This window comes from Pleurodeles waltl, chromosome 5, assembly GCF_031143425.1.
Source record: "Pleurodeles waltl isolate 20211129_DDA chromosome 5, aPleWal1.hap1.20221129, whole genome shotgun sequence".
In the NCBI taxonomy this organism is placed as follows: domain Eukaryota; kingdom Metazoa; phylum Chordata; class Amphibia; order Caudata; family Salamandridae; genus Pleurodeles; species Pleurodeles waltl.
In genome coordinates, this window is record NC_090444.1 from 1,672,558,664 (window position 1) to 1,672,580,841 (window position 22,178).

Consider the following 22,178-nt stretch of genomic DNA (forward strand, 5'->3'; position numbering starts at 1 on the left):
ACCCCCTACCGCCATCCTGTTCCTGGCAGGCGAACCGCCAGGAACAGGATGGCGGTAGGGGGTGTCAGAATCCCCCATGGCGGCGCAGCAAGCTGCGCCGCCATGGGGGATTCTGAGGGCAGCGGTAAACCGGCGGGAGACCGCCGGTTTGCCTCTTCTGACCGCGGCCGAACCGCCGCGGTCAGAATGCCCTGCGGGGCACCGCCGGCCTGTCGGCAGTGCTCCCGCCGACCCTGGCCAATGACCCCCACACTGTTTCAGATCATGATCCTTTGCCATTCCATTGCAGTCGTGCATTTTGATGCAGATTTTGAAGACAGAAGTCAGGTTTTTGCAAAGTTTTGTCTCCTTTCCTTTGATTTCATTGTTTATTCACAAACCTTTGGGGCACTAGATTTTTTTCAACAGTCACTATGACAGGGATGAGTAATCCACATTTCACAGAGGGAGAATTCTCTGTCATGGTGGTTGAAATTATACAGTAGCACCACAATTGTTTCGAGCACAAGAACAAAATACAACTATGTCCCAGAAAGGGGAAATATGGACCAGAACAGTGAGCAGAGTGAATGCTGTAGCTAACAATCTACGCATACAGGAGGAAATTAGGAAGAGGATTAACAATCTGTGCGGGAGAATGTGCATCTTGGCCTCCAAGCATCACCTGGAGGCCCAGTGGACTAGTGGTGTTCTCCCAGCCCCCCTCCCTTACAACTCTTTCCCTGTGAGGAGAAGGTCTTGCAGATTCTATATCCCAAAGGATTGACAGGAGTCCCCAGTGGAGAGGAGACTGGTAAGTTGAATTTAGCAATAACTCACTGATCGAAAATTGAGTTTTTGCCCTCAGAATGTTTCAAGACCCTTATCAAAACATGTGTATCTAAACCTGAGCCTACAAAATATCTTGTTTAATGCAAATTACTAGCATCATGGTTGTATCTCTCTTTTTAACAATGGGCAATATGGTTTGTCAGATTTTGTATTGTTCTCCATGGATCATTCCTTGCATTCACCTAGCCCCTTGCTGTATCTCAATGTAGGTGCTTGTACTCCAAAAAACAGGGTCCGAACTCCATCTATTTGTACATGAAGGTATGATGCTCATAAGTGGTATTTTCACCTATTCGTATTATACACATTTGAGCGTACATAATGTAAATGTGTGTTCTTTTTCACTTATATTATTTAAATAGGTATGTATACTTCATTTTGTAATAAGTACTGTCAATGGTGTTCACAAATGACTACAACTACCATGATACCCCATTTCTGTCTCTGAAAAACAGCAATGCAATGTGATCCTGCTCAACCTCCCAATTCTTCCATATATGCACAAATGTCAAAGTTTTATGTATTTTGTCATTCGCCATTTAATGGTATGTATGAACATTTCATCTGCTGTGTTGGTGCAGTATGTTGTCACCTTCTTGTTACTCCACTGAATTGATCTACTTGCTGACTAAATCATAGTTTGTTGATTCAACAGTTTCCAATCATGCTCTGTGGCATATTGAATTTACATAGTATTGATACAGAGGTTACTTTGTTGATATTATGACCACTGCCATTAATTCTAATAATTTGTACCATAGTTTGTTTTTGAGGCTGGTATGGCTTGAAATGGCCCAGCTCTCAATTCTCCTTTCTATTGTGAGTTGCATGTCTCATACATACAATGTACACTTTCTAAAAAACATTTACATTTGATGACATCTCTCCATCATTGTTACTGAAGCTTGCATATGTGTAAATTAACCTGCATGTGTAAAACGTTAAAAATCACACAAAGGCCTAATCATTCCTTTAATCTCAATTACCTTTTCTAGGTTGTTTCATTTGTAGATGAAGACACATTTGAGGTACGATACATACCTTTAATTTTATTTTGTTTGTAATTCATATTAGATCCAACAACCCAGGGCCAGTGGACCACCATCTGCAACAGAAGACACAACCTCACCAAATCAGAATCATGCCTTCAGTGAGAATACCACTACTACAATTCCAGAGGATGTGGACATGCCCGGCTGGTCCATCAGGTTTGTCTTGGCAGACAGATCCAGTGAGTCACACTTTAATGGTATATATGAACATGGCATCTGCTGTGTTGGTGCAGTATGTTGTCACCTTCCTGTTACTCCACTGAATTGATCTATTTGCTTGCCTAAATCATAGTTTGTTGATTCAAAGGTTTCCAATCATGTTCTGTGGCATACTGAATATACGCAGTGTTGATACAGAAGTTACTTTGCAGTGTTGATATGATGACCACTGCCATTAATTCCAATAAGTTGTACCACAGTTTGTTTTTGAGGCTGGTATGCCTTGAAATGGCCCAGCTCTCAATGATCCTTTCTACTGTGAGTTGCATGTCTTGTATATATAATGTACACTTTCTAAACAACATTTACATTTCAGGACATCTCTCCATCATTGTTACCGAAGCTTGCATATGTGTAAATTAACCTGCATGTGTAACATGTTAAAAATCACACAAAGGCCTAATCATTCCTTTAATCTCAATGACCTTTTCTAGGTTGTTTCATTTGTAGATGAAGACATCCTTGAGGTACAATACAGACCTTTACATTTTTTTTTTTTGCAATTCATATTAGATCCAACACCCAGGGCCAGTGGACCACCATCTGCAACAGAAGACACAACCACAGCAGATCAGGATCATGCCTTCAGTGAGGATACCACTACTACAATTCCAGAGGATGTGGACATGCCTGGTCCATCAGGTCTGTCTTGGCAGACAGCTCCAGTGAGTCACACTCGCCCCACATCTACAACTCAAACACCTCTGCCTGAGGATACCTCCACTTCCTCTGTCCAGGGGATCAGAAATACCAACTTGTACTCCCCAGTCCTAGCTACTGTTGTGCACCCACTACCACCTCAACAAGTTATGCTAGGACCCAGTGGCTTAGGCCACAATGCCTCAAGGGCCCAGGGTAGTGGGGGTAGAGATCATGCGAGGGAATCTGTGGGCCATCAAATTGAGGCCATAGGGATAACTGTCACTCAGACCACCGTTGACCTAGTCTTGGGAGCACTACAACAGTCCCAAGACATGATGGGCCAGGCTACAACAGAGTTCCAGGAGATCAACAAGCTGCAGAAGGAGCACAATGTAGAGATGCAGAATCTCAACTCTAATTTCTGCTCCCTGTCTGGGAGGATGTTTGATATTTACCACCACATGTGCAGGGTTTTCCTCTGCCATCAACCCCATTCTGTGGTTCTTCAACACCAGGACAAACTATGCCTGCCACAGACAGGGAGGCTGTGCCACAAAGGACACTGCTCTTCCCACCCCAGTCTCTGCAACTGTGTATCTGCCCCCCTGAGGGGATTTTCCTCAGGACCACCAGGAGAGGATGCAAGCCCTCCAACACCACCTCCAAGAGACACCAAACCTATTTTTATCCTGTGTGTGTCTACCATTCACTCTGTGGACTATGTCACAGACAAATTTACCTTTTTTGAGGACAGTTGTATTTTGCACGCAATTTGTGCTCAGCAAAAGTAGTTATATCCACCATGATGAACTTTAGTTATTTTTCCCTGTACTTTTTTTATTCTGGTTTGAAGGCCATGTCACTTATTTTTATCATCAAAATAAATTCACAGAGCATACAGTCAAAGATTGATGTAGTGTTTATTGTGGTAGTTCCTTTTCTATGTTTTCCTTACACCATCGTTTTTCAAACCTGTCAACCAATAGGATTTAAAAACAAATAAGAGATAGCAGCTTGGTCATGTGTTTCCCATTTACAAACAAAATAATTAGAAAATGAAACTCTGAAATCTCAATGTATTGGTGTAATACATTTGTAGGTAGCAAGACTTTGGCAAAATTGTAGATGATTTTTACAAACCGTGCATAACTCAAATAGTCTGTGCCATTTAGAAGTTGACACTCCACGACTTGACACCTTGAAAGAAAGGGAACATTTCCTAAAACCCAATTAAATAGCCAAGCTGAAGAGATTTGAGAGCCGCGTAGGAACTCCCGTCATGCTCCGCGGCTAGCCACAGACACAGGGAGAGGGCGCGTGATGGAGCGAGAAGCTGTGGAGACGCTCCGTTCCGGGGTACGGCATTTTTCCCTAATTCGGAGCCATGACTGAGGCTCTGCACTACAGCACTACAGCAGTCCGACTCGGAACCAGGTGTGGTGGCAGCGGCTGCAAGGCCTGGAATATCTCGAGATGAAAAATGAACACAGTAACAGCAGGGGTGCGGCAGCCAGAGCCGCGCCAAGCCGCGGTAGAGCCACAGCAGCACAGCAAGGTTCGGACCTGCTGCAACGGTTAAAACGGCCATCCACTCTCAACTCCTGGCAGCTGAGGTACTGAGGCTTTGAGGCTTTGCTGAGAGGAACTCGCGCGCTGTGAGGCAGTAGCAGTAGGGAGTAGATGCAGAATCCCGTGCCCGAGCATCAGTGCCATCAGGGGAGAACAAGACGCAGTAAGAGGGGCCTGGTAACAGTTGAATAAACTGCTGCACCGCCACTTCTTTTTTCATCATAGATGTGCTGCTGTGAAAAATTGATGTATTGACAACACTTATATAAACGTACGATGCAGGAACTGTGACAGGCCCAGTAGATGGTGTGCTGGTGTCAACTGCAGTTCAGTTGGAGAACTCTATTTATTTTTACATCAAACTGCCACTTTAAAAATACCAATCCTGCAATAGTGCGGAGAGGCGGCGAGAAGTCTTGCCATTGCTCTTAAAGAAAGAAAGAAGGAAGGAAGGGAACCAATATTAGAAAACGCACTGGGTTGTGTCTTTGTCAAGGCCTCTGCTCCTTTCTCCGCCCTTCCAAGACTCTGATTCAGCTCCTCTTTCTAGGGTATAAGGGTGCTACTCAGTAGGAAACTTACTACTAAAGGTACTGGCTCCTGACTCCGCCTCAGCTGTGACTTGCTGGTTCTTGTCTATGTTTTGACACAAGCTTGGATTCAGCTAGACTGGAAGAATAAGTCAGGTGGTCCCTGTCAGGTCGCGAGCACGCCACGCCATGCGATGTTCTCCACATCAATCTATCGGTGCAGGACGATCTTCAGCCAAGGCACCCAGAGTAGTGCGTACTGCTAAAGTAAAGCGTCCTGCTGCCTCGGATAATCGCATTAACAAGGCTTTACCTTTAGACTCTGCCCTGCCATCAACTACAAACTTATTTCTCAACTCCTCTCTGCCCCTGCCTCATAGCTCACCTCCTTCAACGATTAACATGGCAAGCCTACACCTCAGCTCTGACGGTTTGTCGCAGGAACCAAGAGCTTCGCCATTCGACCAAGATCCTAATTCAGAATCACTTGGCAAAAGCTCCTCACTGCTTACTCAATCCCCCTCCAGCCAGAACTTTGAGCCCCCCGGCAGCCAAGTTTTTTGGATATGGATTCAGCACCTAAGCTGCTATATCCCTTGTTTGGGAATATTTCGGGGAAGGGCCAGAATGATACCACTCCTTCATCGATCAACAGCTTTGCTTCTGCCCCATAGGCAGATAGCTCCTTCCTCCTCCCATTTCTCGAGCTAGTCAGTAATGCTGGGGGTAGCACAGCATTGGGATCTGATCCATATGCTACCAATCGTAATGGATCCTCTGAGTCAAATGCTCAAACTGGAGCACTTTCTCAGGAGCTAAAAGGCAAGATAGACACGGGCACCCCCTCAGAAAGTCTGCTTCTTCAGATTTTAAGGGAACTAAAAACTCTGAAAATTTCACAGGATGATGCAAACCAAAGAACGGAGTCACAGTTAAACTTAATCTGCAGTAATATCCAGCAACTTAACTCGCAAATTAAGGATGTTGAGCAGCGGGTATCGGATCTAGAGGACGTGCGTGTAGCTGTAGTACATTCCCTGGCAAAATGTCAGGCAGATCTGCTAGATCTGCAGATTCGGCTCGACGATGCGGAAAACCGCTCACGCAGATCTAATTTGAGAATCACGGGGGTTCCCAAAGGGCGTGAAAATGGCCAAACGGTTACAGATTTAGTTACTGCTCTCATTCAACGTCATGTTTTATTAGAACCAACGGATAAGCAATTAGATCTCTTGGTCGAATTGTGTTAATTAAAATGTCGATTCTACCACTGTTCAATTTTCTCTTTGCCTCCATCCCGTGTGTTCTGACACAAAATTTCTTCAAAAAATTGGAGTGTATATTACGCCCATTTCTCTAGCAAAATCGGAAGGCCCGAGTCGCATTAGATATACTATATGCGGAGAAGGAAAAGGGAGGGTTAGCTCTGCCCAATTTTGAGAAGTATTATTTTTCTTTTTTTGCACATTATTTCACCAGTTTTAAAATAGATCAATCAGATTTTCATGAATTAATTTGCAGGGAGTATAATATTCGGAATCCAGCTCTCTTGGCGAAATCTTCTAAAAAGGTGCATTATAAGATTCTTAAATGGCTATTTAAGAGAAAATCAGATTTGTTAAAAAAATATTCAATTCCTTTTCTGCATTTCAACACCCCTCTCGCTCAAATCACGTTACACTCTGGAACTCAGCTCAATACAGACTTAGTAAGGAGATGGGAACACGTTGGTTTCAGTAAAATTGGGGATTTTCATGCTAATGATAACTGGGAGACTCCCTCATATATCTTGACTGCTGTTAAAAATGATTTTCTCTTGCTGGAATCCTATAATGCTTTGTTAGATACTCTTAGGGATTTAGATGTCAATTCTATTGTTAATGCTCAGTCGCTGATTGTAGAACTGGAGGACCCTCCTGGGATAAGGACTGAGAGATCATGGCGAAGGCTCTTGACAGACAGGGATAAGGCCGATCTTGGGATAAAAGCGCAAAGGAAATGGGCTCGTCAGGAGAGCTTAGATCTATCGACTGAAGGCTGGGAGAGAATTAATCATCTGAATTTCTCAGATCTCAGAGGGGGTAATTGGCATGAAATATTATTTTTCAGCAAATGGTTATTATATCGAACTCCGCAGGCCTTATCCCGCATGGGCTCCAGCTGTCCTGACCAGTGTTTTCGCTGTAAGGAAGTAGGGGTAGCTGGTTGGACACATGTGATTGCGACATGTCGATGTATACAGGAATACTGGACTGAAATATTTAAGATGTTAACAACTATGGCGCAGGTATCTATAACTCCCAATATCTGGCTGATGTGTTTAGGCTTCGATTCTGAGGCTAGGCTCTCTTCTAGGTGGGAGAAACTTGTATTTATCGCCACTGCGGTCGCCAGATCTCTTTTGCTAAGAAACTGGCGATCTGAGCTCTCTCCCTCTGCTCAAGAATGGTGGTGCAAAATGACACAAGTCAGGTATCAGGAAATGAGTTTCGCTAACAGAGCAGGAAGTGGTAAAATGTTTTCGCTGATCTGGGGTGATTGGTTTTCAGATAAATCTGGGTGAATTCATCTATGGCTTAATTTTTTATTTTTTTATGGAATGATTATGTACAGCTATTTTAGCTCATTGTAAGTGACATTGTATTATTTCTGTTATTATTTCGATTGATCCTGACAAAGGGGGGGGGGGTTTAATTAAAAAAAAAAAAAATAGACAAGCTATTAATAATTCATGGCCTCAGCTGCAGCCAGACATCCTGCCTCACAATAAGAATCCTACATCCATAACACCAATAGTCTACATCATGGCAATAACACAATTTGAGGCCACATGATCATTTCAGTATGCTGCCACAGTACCTGGTGAATGTCGCAGCCCTCTTTCAGTGGTGTCCTACAAAAAAGTAATTTCGAATATGAGAAGACACATCAACAGCTTTATACAGTGAATACAAATTGAAGGTTTAGCCAATGGAAAGGGAGATCAGTATGCTATGGCTTAACATATACACCTGGTTGCAGCAATTTAAGCAGCACATATTGCCTTGGTGGCAACATCCAATAGAAAACAGGTCTGATACAATCTCAAGAATTTCCATTCAACCATTGTACAAGTTGTTTCTGTACAAGATCTGTACATCCAAAGTGTGTCTGTCCCAGAATCAACCTATGTTCCCTTTGTACTTTCCAACAGCAACATGTCACTGCAAATGTCACAATTTTAAAATGTCCAAAGGAAGATGTGAAGTATCTTAAAGCAGAAGAACAAGGGAAAAAGAATGATTTCACTTAAGAAATGTGACTCAAATTATGTTAGGAGGGCACATATACTCTGCACAAGCAAAGATAATCTATGTCAACAAACACAGAAGTCAATGTAGGGAAACTATGATCAACAAACATCTTTGCCTTTGGCTTTCCTGAACTGACCATTCCTACTAAATTACCATTGCAGACTGATATTTTCAGGAAGCTACAAGTTGTTCTAACATTTGAAGTGGTCCATAAAATCTTGCCGTAGGTCAAGTCCTTCCTCTTCACCACTGTCATCTTCATTGGGCATTTAGAAATCCTCATCACGTGGCTCTTCACGGTCTCCATACTCTGCGATGATTGGGATTTTCGGTCGTAGAGTGATGTTGGGCAACATGCAGCAGGTAATCGTGATTTTGCACACCCTATTGGGTGAGTAGAGGAGGTCTCTACTGTTCTTGTCCAGACAGAAATACCTCCATGTCCCTCCATGGGCCTCTTTGAAGCAAACTTTGCCTGCCGTTGTTGGATTCTTCAGTGGTGCTAACAACCATGGCCGTTTATGATAAGCTGAGTCTCCTATATGAAACCAAAAATAAGTTAATTAATATTATGTCAAGCCATTGTACATTCCTAAACTGGTATTAAAGCAAATGGTTCTCAAGTCATATTGTCCTTACCAACAAGCCAGGCCCTCTCAGGTCCCAGTTGTGACACGTGCAGGGGTATGGTACTGTTCTGTAGTTCAAAGGAATCATGTGTTGACCCCGGAAAGTATGCACACACACTTAAGATGCACATATCAGGTAAGCAGACAACTTGCACATTGATTAACTGGAAGTTCTTCCGATTGCAGTAGACCTGTTCCCTTAGAGTGTGGTGGTGCCAAGGCAATATGTGTGCCATCAACTGCTCCAGCTACATGTAAGGCCACCGGAAGCATGAAAATCTCCCTTCACATTGGCCAAATCCTAATGTCTTGGAAACTTGATGAAGCTGTTGATGTGTCTTATCAGTTAAGCAAGGCCGTCTTGTAGCACAGAACTGGAAGTTGACTGTGACATGCCTCTAGGATCTGCCACAGTATATTGGAAGCATCCTGTGGCCACAAAATGAAGTACTGCCGTGAGGTTCACTATTGTTGTTACTGCTGTTGCATTCCTATTGTGAGGCAGGAGATCAGGCTCCAGCTGGAGACATAAATCCAGTATGGTTTGTCTATTTAATCTGATTTTCTTGACGATGTCCCTTTCCTCCATGGTAGCAAGGATTTGAAATGGTCTGAAGATTTGAGGTTTGGTATCCCACAGCTGACAGCATAGTAGCTGTAACACTCCTTGACGGGCACAGCCATATGCTAATATATGTGATGGCCACGCACAAAAGCCAATGGCTGTGTCCGTCTCTATTGCAGATCCTGTACGCCTTGTACTTGTATGCAGCATTTTGAAGAAAGCTCACTTGCCTCCTAACACTGCAGCCAACAAAAACCTCCTCGACTTTTGCTGTTATCAACCTCTGGGAGCCAGGGTGCCAGGTAAAGCAGGTAGCAGCTGCCTTCTCCCCTCAGGAGTTGGAACTCCTCACCATGGAGGCCCTGTACCTGTCCAACCAGCTGTATGGGAACCCAGAGGAACAGGTAGTTCAAGCTACTCACAATTCCAGTTTTCATTAACAGCAGGCCCCTTACTTCCAGTGGCCGTTAGATATTGTACCACTAGAATAAGTGAAAAGATACTCATGTCTAAATGAGAGAAATGTAGAGTGCAAGAAGAAACTTTTAAGTTATGGAGTTGTCTGATGCTTTTCTTTCAAGTTAAACTACAGCCCATATTTTGAAAGAAGAGTGTATGCATGTTTATGACATGTCATGGTGCCACATTTGAGGAAAGGTATTTCTTGTGCTGCAAGTCTGAATGACAAAGGCTCTCAACCACTCACACAAGTAGGTCCCATTACAACTCACAGTTGTTCATACATCACCAAAAGCCATGCTCTCACTGACACATGGCAGCCCTTCCATACTGCCCCTAGTCACAGCATGTGGTTCATACAATAGTACGATACTGTTGTAAGTTTAGGCAGTAAGTCAATGTAGGTTTGTGTGGGGGTATGTGCAAATGATGTACAAGCTGTTTAGCCTTTAGTAGCGCACAATGATTTGGACTAATCAGGAGTGGGTCTCACTACAGCCCCAGCCTAAATGATTGGTAACATGAGGGGTATTCAACAGATCACTCCAAATTAGTATTTCCTAGCAACTTTTAAATGTTGGTAAAAAAATCTGTACTGACTGAAGAATGGATTTGAGAGATGCAACAAAAATGTGTCACAGCACTAGAGACAACCAAAATCACTCAAAACATCTTTTGTTTTTATTTTTTTCTCATCCATACAGGTCAATGCCTATCAAAAGTGTGAAATCTGGTAGGCCATCGCCAAGAAGGTGCAGAACCTTGGGGTTCAAAAGTGGTGCAGCCTGCATTGCAGAAAGAGATGGGAGGACCTACAACACTGGACCAGAAAGTCAGCCGATGTCCAGCTCAGCCAGTCCTCCGAATTAGTCAAGCATGTGTTCCACACCCTCACCCCCTAATGGCCCGCATCTTTGCAGGGACTTACTTGGAGCTGGATGGGAAGTTGAGAGCCCAACAGCAGCATCAAGGGGGTGAGTTATTGTTTGTAGCTATTCTTGTTATTTAACCTTTTTAATTTAAAGCAATGTTTTATAGCATCACTACGATGGCTGTCACATATCCAACGCACATCAGGATTTCTGGAGGTGCAAGTTTTTCAGACGGTGTCTGATGATGTGTTTGGTGTATTGATTTGTGCTAAAGGTGCCACTCGATTCCTCATCATAAGCCAACTACTGTTTTGAGCAGACACATGGCTGCATAAGAAAAAAAAGATACCTGAATTTTTTCAATGTTATGAGGGACAATTCTACCAAACATGCCCCATTTGAGTACTGGGTCAGGTGTGATGCTCTATCGCAAATGTGAGTAGGTAAAGTAGGCCCTATTACAGGTGACACGGTGTATTAGGCACTTATGATACAGTTGATGTTTCAGACTTGACACTGGTAAGTTGGTACAATGACCAAATGATAATCAGCATTTGGACTAAAAGGACTGGAAACAGGAGTACAATGGCATCAATACTTATCACAAATATGTTATAAACATGTTTTCACAGCAAGATTAAAGCCAGTTCATGTTGACAGTAGCAGACTGGCATGAAGCTTTAGTCCTTCACAGATGTGCATATAAGACAGTCGTTTTCAACCAACATGAATTTTTGAGTCAAACTGTATTGATTGAAACAGACAGGAAGGTGTCCACATTGTTAATAAAGTTACACATATCCCAAAGAACAATTTAGTGTTCTTAGTTATGTCCAGATGAGAAATTGATGATGGTGAGAAATGTTATACTTAAAGGGACATTTGCAGATGGAAGGCAGTTACATCACATATATGTCGGAGAATTCCATCTTTAAAATTCAATATCAGCCCCAAAATATGTCTCTTTTGAAAATCTGTAGGTGTTTTTGTTCTATCCTGAAGTGGGTTAGAACTGTATCAAGGCTTATATATTTACTCATGCTGTTGAAGTCACTTAAAAATACATTCAACGGTATAGGTATCTACATAGTGTGTAATACATTGCTAAGCTAATTCAGTACAGACTCCACATAATTTATAGTATATTTGAAATATACTTTAGTTACTTGAAGTGTTACCATTGGGAAATGGTCAGACAAAGAAAGCAGGCTTTCAGTTTATAGACCTATTGATACAATATTGCAGTATTTGTGGACACACATTAATCTATATTTTACTTATGGTGAATATAAATGATGCAGATTAATTGACCTTGTAAACACACAGTACAAATGTATTTCTGGTTGATGTAGTTTTTGGGGCCATAAGTTCAGTATTCTAAATAACAAAGCCCTAGCAATCAGAGGCGTGAAACAGTTTCTGCACAGAAATAAAAATGGATACGCGATAAGGGCCTACATGATATAGGAGCTAGCAAGGAGAATTTCAAAACTGTGACCAAATGATTACAGAAAATGTTCCTTTCATATATGAGATAATGATGATAAAGATGCCAGGTTTGAGAACCTTGAAGCTGGTTAAATATGTAGACTTGGCAAATGTTTTGTGAGAGAAGTTCTTGTGCAATTCCATTTACACAGATAGGTTCAAACTGTTGTATCTGTCATTTCAGCATCATCAGGGACAGGGGGAGGAGACATTGGCTATGTCAGCGGGGAAGGAGCTGACTACTGTGGTTCTGGTGCTGACACCACTGACACTGAAACACCCAGTACCACAGAGGCTGAGGGTACTGGCACGGATGCCACAAGTTCATCTACATCATCTTCGGAGGCTTCCACAGAAGACTAGACCCTAGTGGTGGCCGACCCTACTGCGACTTTATCATCTGCATCCTTTGCAGCCATCAATGTTCCTCTCTGCACCCTCCCTCTTGCTCCGCCACGAGGTGGCCAAACCCTCCCCTCCTAAAAGGGGTGATGCCTCCTTTGCTGCAGGCACCACTCCCTGCCCCTCTACCCCCAGCTGCACTGAGTGAGGAGGCTATTGACCTTTTGCAGGCTATCTCTGTAGGCCAGACTGCAGCTCTGAATGCAATCGAGTGGCTTATTTGCCAGGTGCAACAAATGTTGGCTCACATGGAAGGCATTCATAGTGCAATATCAGGCCTGCAGAGGTCATTACAGGGTCTGGCCTCCATACTGACCACAGCCTCCCAACCTTCCCACCCTCGTGGCCCAACTCCTGCCCCTTCCCCATACCAATTTCCTATTCCCAGCCCTGTCCAAGGAACACTCATACGTTTGCATGCACCCACTCCAACACACACAAGAAGCACATCCCAACATAAAGACATACACAGAGAAACACACAGGCACACACTCAAACATTCAAACACTAAACCCAACACCATACCCGCCGGCATCACCAGCACACCTGCAGACAGCACACCCACCACCACACCCACATGCAGGATCACTTCCAACATACCTGAAGACACCACACCCACCACCACTCTCACAAGCACCAAAACCAGCACACTTGTAGACACCACACCCACCACTACACCCATATGCAACACCACATCCGGAAGCACAACAACCACACCCACACCCAGAAAAAAACACACACTCAAACTTACAACACCAGACCCACACGCAACCACATCCTCAACAGACCCACACATATCACCCACTGCCACTCCCTCTACCTCCCAACCCCAAATTCCTGCCAACAATCCTACACATTTTCCTAAAGAAGACCTTTTATTTGCTCCGGCCCTGACCCCTTCCACATCCCAAACCACCCCTCCCAAATGTAATCCCACCGCTCCCAAACCCCAGCCCACCTCTCCCACACCTAAAACCACCCCTCCCAACCCCCACCTCCCAAGTCAGATCATTGAGGTGTCTGCTCTGTGCCCAATAGATGACCCTTCCCGAGGAAGTTGTACTTGGCAGTGAAATTAGGAGGCAAGTTTAGGGCCTGAATTCTACTTATCCAATTGAGGACAGTTTGAACATTGGTCTATATTAAGAAACATATTATTCACAAGGAGAAATATCTCATTATGATATTAAATGTATTTTATTTTGAATACTTTGGTCCTGGCATTAATTTTATATCATTAGTAATAGTTTGCTGATAGTGTTACGTATGCAAATGTGTGAGACAAGCACCAATTCTCCTTTCTGACAGTGACATGGACAGGTTATGGTTCTGACATATTTATGTGGTGCCTACGTTAGTGTTGTACATTTTTGATGGCCATGTTGATTTTGGTGTAAGCATTCATCATGTTACTGGACAGTTACATCCAAATTATATATGTTTCTATTTCTATGACTTGAGAATGCATGCATGTTTATTTCAACTTGATGTGTTGAAGATATGCACAAATGCATTAAACATGGAATATGTCACTTTAGAGCTAAATTACATCTAATGTTTAACAGAAATTGCACACACAAAGTGGACATGTGACCTTAATACATCTCTGACATGTTTGTGGTTTAGAGGTTACATAGGTTTTACATTCTGTGTAAACCCACCTTTTTCATTGTGTAGCTCAAATACTACATCATATTGGCTTTATGTATTTACAATGATGTGTACTGTTTATGTATATGATATAGTAGTTTGTGTTAAATGATTACACCCACCTCTATGGACACATCCTCATTTGGCATGCAAGCAGTTGGCACCAAATTGCTGAGTGTTAATTATATGTTGAGTTGTTTTATTTTAAGTTTTTGTAACTACCACATTACACACATATGCAGAGCACATCATTGTACTATTGTTTGCAAGTATTTTTAACACATGCACTAGTCCAGTGCTACTATACACATCCAGTTCTGAAGATGACTGGTAATTCAGTGACACCTTCAGTTCTGGCCAAAATGGGGTTGATTTTCATCTTGGTCTAGTACAGCGGCAAAGGTAAGACTTGTACGTTCGGATTCATGGGGTCCAGGAAATTAGAGAAGTAGAAAAAAGGTATGTTTTTTGCTTTTATTCCTCCCAATCCATCATCTCAGGTGTGGCGGGTTAGCTGCCACAGTTGCGTCAACGGGAAGGCACATCATGATTGGGTCAGTGGTAAAAAGGCTGGAGTTCTACCCCAACTGCTTTTGCCTATGATGCTGTCGACATGGGTGAATAATCCTGGTGGTAACAGTGGTTCGAGGGTGGTCTTTTGTCTATGGGATCCCCAACATCTAAATAGAGCAGGAGGACCACCAAGGCGAACGGGAAATCTGACGGTAAATCAATGTCGGGACTGATTCCGCCAAGATCTAAATCAGGCCGTTGGGTTTTTTGCCTTTCCTGTTAGCCAAGGCTTAGTTATCAGATCTCATCCACCTATGTTCTGTGCAAAAGCATTATTTAACTTACGACAATGACATTTACAGACATCTGAAAGACATGAGTTCAAACCCAGGCAAGGTAGATTCAGTCTTTAATCCTTCTAAGGGTGGTAAATTGAGCACCAATAAATTGAGTAATATTAATATGTGGTATTTACAGTGCTTAGGAACAAGGAGCAGGGAGGCATGTTATGAGGTGCTATATGAAAAACATAGTGGAAGGTAGAAACCTAGGAATTTGTATGCCATTCACTCAAGGGTCATCTTCAAATTCAAACTGTTTTTGCACAATAAAAGAGCCCACTGCTTCACTTTCAATACAGACCATCCTGGAACAGATGATTAAAAGAACATTTCCCACCTTGCCTCATTGAAGAATTCCTCACTGACTGACAGATCACTTGGAGAGATTTTGTATTTTTTTATGTACAGAAGAGCAGCAGACAAAGTTACTGTGCTGCATTGTTTTGAAGGGAGAGAGGAGGATATTGCCTTATCTACTTTGATATGGAGTTGTATCTCTCTCCCCTCATGCTGGCTCTCCTTAGGATATCTTGCACCTTGTACACACCCTTGCACCATGGTGCAATGGTGTGGGTGTGGGTTTAGGATACACTTCTTGTAAAAAAAAAAAGAATCTTAGATATAGTTTAATATTTTTCCAGGTGTGCATATGTGCTGTGCTGTAGAGTACAGCTTACATGCTAAGTTGGAAAGGTATGGAGAAAATACATTTTTTCCCCAGTTTTACCCCTGCCTTCAGAAGGTGTAAATTTTTGGTACAAAGCCCTGTCTGCCTTAGTCGATAGAGTTTTGGCCACAAATAATGGGTGGTTGCATGGGAACGCTCATGTACCACTCGTGGGGTGCCATCTTGATTCAAAAATGTGCAAAGTATTGAACTGTCTTACTTTGTATTACTTTAGGACAACTTTCCTGTGAAAAACAAGTAAATTCCAATTCAACGCTTTGTGCTAGTTGTATTCAAGAGGACATTAAATGGGAGCTTCCTCTTGTCACTTTTTCTAAAGGGAACGATGCTGTCTCGAAATTCAAGCATATACATATTCAGCAATCTAAACAATCCATTATGGCTGCAAATCAGGGTCTCCTTATGATTAATGCCCTAGCAGGGTGCTGGCCGGGGTGATGGAAGTAATGAACCCCATTGTGAACACCTTGCTTAATGCTTTCTAGACACACGTCCTGTTCCATTAACCTGTAAGCAAAAAAGTATAAATCCCCTTCTGAAAAGGCCATGCTACTCTATTCAATGTTTGCATGGCTTCCCTGACAACAATAATTGAGTCTTTTGGGATTAAAGTAGTTTCTTATGGTGATAATACTAAGTTGATCTTATCCATAGACAACACTGCTGATGTCCCAGCGGCTTTCTTTAACATGTGCAATCCAATGTTTTTGAATGGATGCAGCAGTAACTTAAAATGTAACTGACAAAACTCAGATTCTTGATTTTGTACCTATAAGAAACCGGGTTGTTGGCTGACTAGGGTATGAGTCCTGGTCAAGCTACAGCCACAATCCCTTGCAGGGTGAACCACAAAAAGTTACTAAATTAGCCTATGCTTCACCCTGGTTAGCCTGGCACAAAAAGCATTCAGGCTTTACTTAAAGGCAATGTGTAAAGTATTTATGCAGCACACAAACATTAATGAAGTGAAAACACAATACAAGGAAAATTCCAAACCAATTTAAATAACAAGAGTACATTTTAATAAATTATTTGACACCAAAATGACAAACATCAAATCAGTAGAACTGGAGTTATGAATTTTAGAAAATTTTAAAGAAAATAGCACCAAGAACCACAAAGCACCAACTACGGATATCTGGCCATGCTGTACTTGTTCAAAGTCACAAGTAAAGGCTGACTGCAATGGAACACAGGTCGGCTACAGTCACCAGGTTAGGCCAGCTGAAGTTGTATCTTCTTAAATCAGTGCTAAAAGTCCTTTTCACAGTGGAGGAGGCTGCAAGGAACAGGAAGAGCATTGTGGGAGGCTGCCGGCATAGTGCAAAGAGTCCCTGCTGGTGGATGGTTATCGCTTGAGCTTCCAGTTGGCAGTCCCCACAAGAGCTCAATGCTGTAGCTCAAAGGGTCAGGCTGTTGGCGCTTACTGTTGAATCATGGTGTGAGCAACAAGGTCTTGGTGGAATGGGCCTATTTGTGGTTACGAAGAACCCACAAGTTTGAATACAGTTCTCTGAGCCACACCAAGGGTCCAGGACCTAAGGGGCACTACCTGGGGGTCAGGAACTTACTTCCGGTGGGTCCATGTGTGGGTGCAGGATGTTGAGGAGCCTTTATGTCCCTGAGGCTCAGATCAGGGGGCCAGGAGACTGGCCCTGGTGTCACTCTGGTAGCCCTGGGTTCAAGATGGAGTTGCAGGTCTAGTTCTCCGTCCCTAGGTAAGAAGGCAGTGGGGCAGAAAGACAGCAATACAGACAGGCAGCAGCAGGTCATCAGTCCAACAGAGTGGCAGTCCTTTCAGCAGCACAGCAGTACATCTTCCTGGCAGAGTATTCACAGGTCCAGAAATATACTGAAGAATTGGTGCCTGAGGTCCAGTATTTATACACATTGGTGCCCTTGAAGTGGGGAGAAGCTTCTAGAGGCATGCCTTTAAAGTGCACAAATGCCTTGCCTTCCTGGCCTTGGCTCCAGACAAACTGCAGGGGAATGCAGCAGTATGTGTGGGGGCAGGAAACAGCCAATCGAAGTGTACGGGGGCTGGGTCAATTTTCCCCCTCCCATGCTGCCAGTAATGAACCATCCAGTCACACCTAAGCTCCAAGATGTGTGTGGCTGTTTAGGAAGAATGCACGAAGCCCAAATGTCACCCACAACCAGTCATGTGACCCAGAGACAGGCTGCAGGCACCAAATGGAGTAGGTAAGAAAAATCCAACTTTATAAAAGTACAGAAACAACAAGTTGATAGATCAAATGCCTAAATGAATCTACCCCACTGACAATCGTTCGGGCAGCATCCCAGTCCATCATTTTTCACCCACTGTGCCACCACAGTTTTGGACCTCGCCTTATGCAAATCAGCACAGTAAGAGTGGGACCCAGGTCTGGGCATACCCAGAGCATCTAAGGGATCAAAAACAAAAACAACAAGGTGATGGACTGATAATTCAACTATTCCATCCATCACTTTGTTGTTGCAGTTGCCGCCATAAGTGTGACAGATATGTCCAGACTTGTGTCCCATGCTCACTGTGCCACTGGAATCAAGTTATACCTGGTTGATGAGCCCATAATAAGGGTAAAACAGGTCCTGGGTTGCTTATTTTCTGGTTTAGGTGGCATGTTGGGTGAAAAAGGATAAGTTGGGATGCAGGCCCAGGCGATTGCCAGTGGATGAGATTAATTCAAGTATACCATCCATCACCTTGTTGTTGTTGAAGTTGTCACCCTAAGTGCAATATGTATGCCCAGATGTGGGTCCTGTGCTGACTGTGCCACTGAAATCAAGCTATACTTGCCTGATGAGCCCATATTAAGTGCAAAACTGTTTCTTAATTGCTTGTTTTTCTGGTTCAAAGAGGAGCTGGCCTAGCAGTTTGGGCTGCACTGCTCTGATTGGAGCAGGGTCAAGGAATATGCTGGGTCCAATCTGAGGTGGCACGGTGGTGAAAAATGGCCTGAGTGATTGCCAGTGGCTGACATTTGGCTGACATTATTTCAAGTATTCCATCCATCACCTTGTTGTTGTTGCAGGCCCTAAGCAGCATTTAATGTATAGGCCCTGGGCACATGCAGTACCGCCTTACTAGGGACTTTTAAGAAAATTAACAAAGCCAGTTGGGTGGAAGCCAGTCTAACATTTTTAGAGTAGAGAGCACAAGCATATTAGCACTGGTTAGCAGTGGTAAAGTGCAAAGAGTCCTAACACCAACCAAAATGAATTAAGTAAAAAATAGGAGGAGTGAAGTAAAATGTTTGGGGATGACCCTGCAAAAAGGGCCAAGTTCAACAGGACCCTTCAAGACATTCTTAATCAATGCTTGGTGGCCTGATGGGCTGCTAACTTCTCCTCCTCTAGCACTGGTAGCAAGAAATCTTGGAGTTACATTTCATAGTGAGCCTACTTTCTGCCACCAAGTTCTTAGTGTTACAGGAACTTTTTTTACATTACTCCTTCCAGTAATGAAATTCTTAGATCTACTCCTTTTCAAGGCCTGGAAAATAGCAGTTCATGCATTAATTACTTTCAGGCTTGATTACACCAGAAGTATTTTCTTGGGTCTCACCAGAGTTCTGATCAATTGGCTGCAGGTGATTCAAAATGCAGCAGCAAGACTGGTCTTTAAAATATCTTGCAGTTCATCTATCCCCCAACATCACAACTACTTTCATTGGCTGCCAGAGCGCAAGCACATTCAGTTTAAGATGCTCATCCTGGAGCATACAGCATATCATGACACCAGTCCCAAATGCAGGGTAGAATTTTAGGGCAGAGCTACCAGTGCAGCTACACCTGGCGCTGACTTTGGTTGCAGGCACTGTGTTTAAGAATAACTTATTGGTTTAAAGGCACATGAACGTCCTTGTACGTTTAGCAGTTTCAGGCAACAATGTAAATGCAAAGATAACTCTGGTGATTAACTGTACTGCGGGTGAGGGATTGGAATTTTGTCTAATGGCAGTTCTGACTCATCAGTAGTGCAGAGGGATAATGTGTCTGCTGTAAGAACGTGTATCACGCAGATCACAAAACTGAGTGAGAGTGAACTATAATGCATGTCAGAGAGGGTATGTGGAGAGATCTAGGGCACTGTTTAACCCCCAGGGTGCCCGGTAAGAGCTGATCTCATCCTCGGCCATGGTTCCTGTGTGCCGAAGTTGAGACCAGCTCATCCTGCACCCGACCTGCAGGGGGAGCTCTAGCACACCCCGTGTCCCTCCCACCCACACACCCCCATTAGTGATGGAAGAGGAATCCATTTCCCTTCCACCCCCGCCCAGTGATGTATGATGACGTCAACGTGCAATCGCTCGCTGACCTCATCAGAGTCCCAGATCACGGGCTGGGGGCGGGAGAGGTATCAAAGGAAAGACCTTTGCTTTCCTTTGATGTCTTTCTGAGCATTTATGCTGCCTGATCGTGAAGCGATTGGGCTGCAGAAATGCCCACTAGACACCAGGCATGTTTCTTTTTTATATTTAGTGTTCAGGGGAGTGACCCATTGAGCAAGGGTCGCTCCCCAGGGGTGAAATATTTTTTAAGGCCTTTTCTACCCCCCCCCCCCCCTCCAGGGGCAGAACCCACTAGAAACCAGGGATCATTTTTTTGCTTTTTTTACATGTGGGGAGCGACCCCTTAGGCAAGGGTCGCACCCCTGGGGACAAATTGTTTTTTGTCCATTTCTGCCCACCTATTTTTTTATGCCAATCTGCCCCCAAGGGGGGCAGAAGCCACTAGACACCAGGGATTTTTTTAATGTCAGTTTCACGCAAGGGGAGCGACCCTGGGGGGAAAATTTATTTTAGGCCATTTCTGCCTTCTTGGGGGCAGATCGACTACTTTTAATCAGGCCGATCTGCCCCCAAGTGGGGCAGAAACCACTAGACAGATGGGGAGCGACCTCTTAGGCAAGGGTCGCTCCCCTGGGGGGCAAATTTATTTTAGGCCATTTCTGCCCCTCTTGGGAGAAGATAAGCCTATTTCTATTAGGCTGAGCTGCCCAAGGTGGGGGGGGGGGCAGAAACCACTTAGGCACCAGGGATTGGTATGTGTGTGTGTTATGTTTGTGGGGCAACCCCTTGGGCAAGGTTCACTCCCCATGGAGGCACATTACTGTTGGCCATTTCTACCCTCCTTTGGGACATATCGGCCTATTTTTGTAAGGCCCATCTGCCTCCAAAGGTGGCAGAAAGCCGACCAGAGACCAGGAAAGATTTTTTTTTTTAAAAAGAGGGTCGGGTATGGCCATACCCCAACCCCAAAAAAATGGGGACAAAGTTGTTCTGCTGCCTCGGTGGGCAGAAGAGGCAATTACTCCTGATCCACTCCTGGGGGGGGGGGCTACTAGATGCCAGGGAATGTTTTAAAAAAATAGTGCAGTGGTGCCTACCAACCAGAATGGGCATGGTTATGCCCTCACCCCAACTGAAGGGGGTACCAGTCTTTCAGCTCTCCCCGGCACACTAAAACATCTTATCCCATGGCAAGCAACAGGACATTTGATTATTTAGGGTTTTGGTTTTACAGTTGAACCATGAGAGCTTATCTAACTCTCAAAATTGTCCCACTAGGAATGGTGAGGGCTGTACTTTTTGGACGTTGGGATGCTGCCATGTAGAAAAAATCTACAAGACCTAGACACATCTGAAAACTAAACATCTGGGTGAGTCCAGGGTGGTGTGTTTCACATGCACCCGCACTATTTTCTTACCCACAATGCCCTGCAAATCTCCAACTTTGCTTGAAATCACACATTTTTCCCACATTTTTGTGATGGAACCTTCTGGAATCTGCAGAAGTCCACAAAATTTCTACCACCCAGCACTGTCACATATATACAGATAACAATTCTATGTCAGGACCGGAGGCGAGGATTATGCTTTGCTTTCTTCACTTTAATAAATGAGCAGCCAAGAAATTAATACAAACTACAAGTCCCATGAACAGTTGGGAAAAATGAGTACAGAATTAACCAATGAACAGTAAGAATTTTGACCAATGAATAGAAGGTAGTCCATAATAAAGTCCCTTGTTTGTGTCCAGTCTTCCTCTTTCTTCGCTGCTCGCAGCCCAGATAAGTCGTTTTTTCTAGAACTCTTGAGCTTTTTCATAGTTATTACTGTGTATGCTTATTTTTTCTTGTGTTCTTTAATATACTTCTTTATTACATTATTTTCCGACTCGCAGGAGCGTTTTTTCGCCCCTTCGCGAGCGTTTTTCTTCTCGTTCACATACCTTCCCGACAACCGTCAGAGGGCGCTTGTCGGGAAGGTAACCTTGACAACGCAGGCTGAGGAGACGCGCTGAACAAGACGCGCGTATTGATTTCTCCTCAGAGCGCAACAGAGGTGTTTTCCTCGACGCGCTCGTTCGTTTCAAGTCAATTTAAAACGGATTTACTCTGCCTGGAGAGCTACGCCCGGCTGGGTCTGT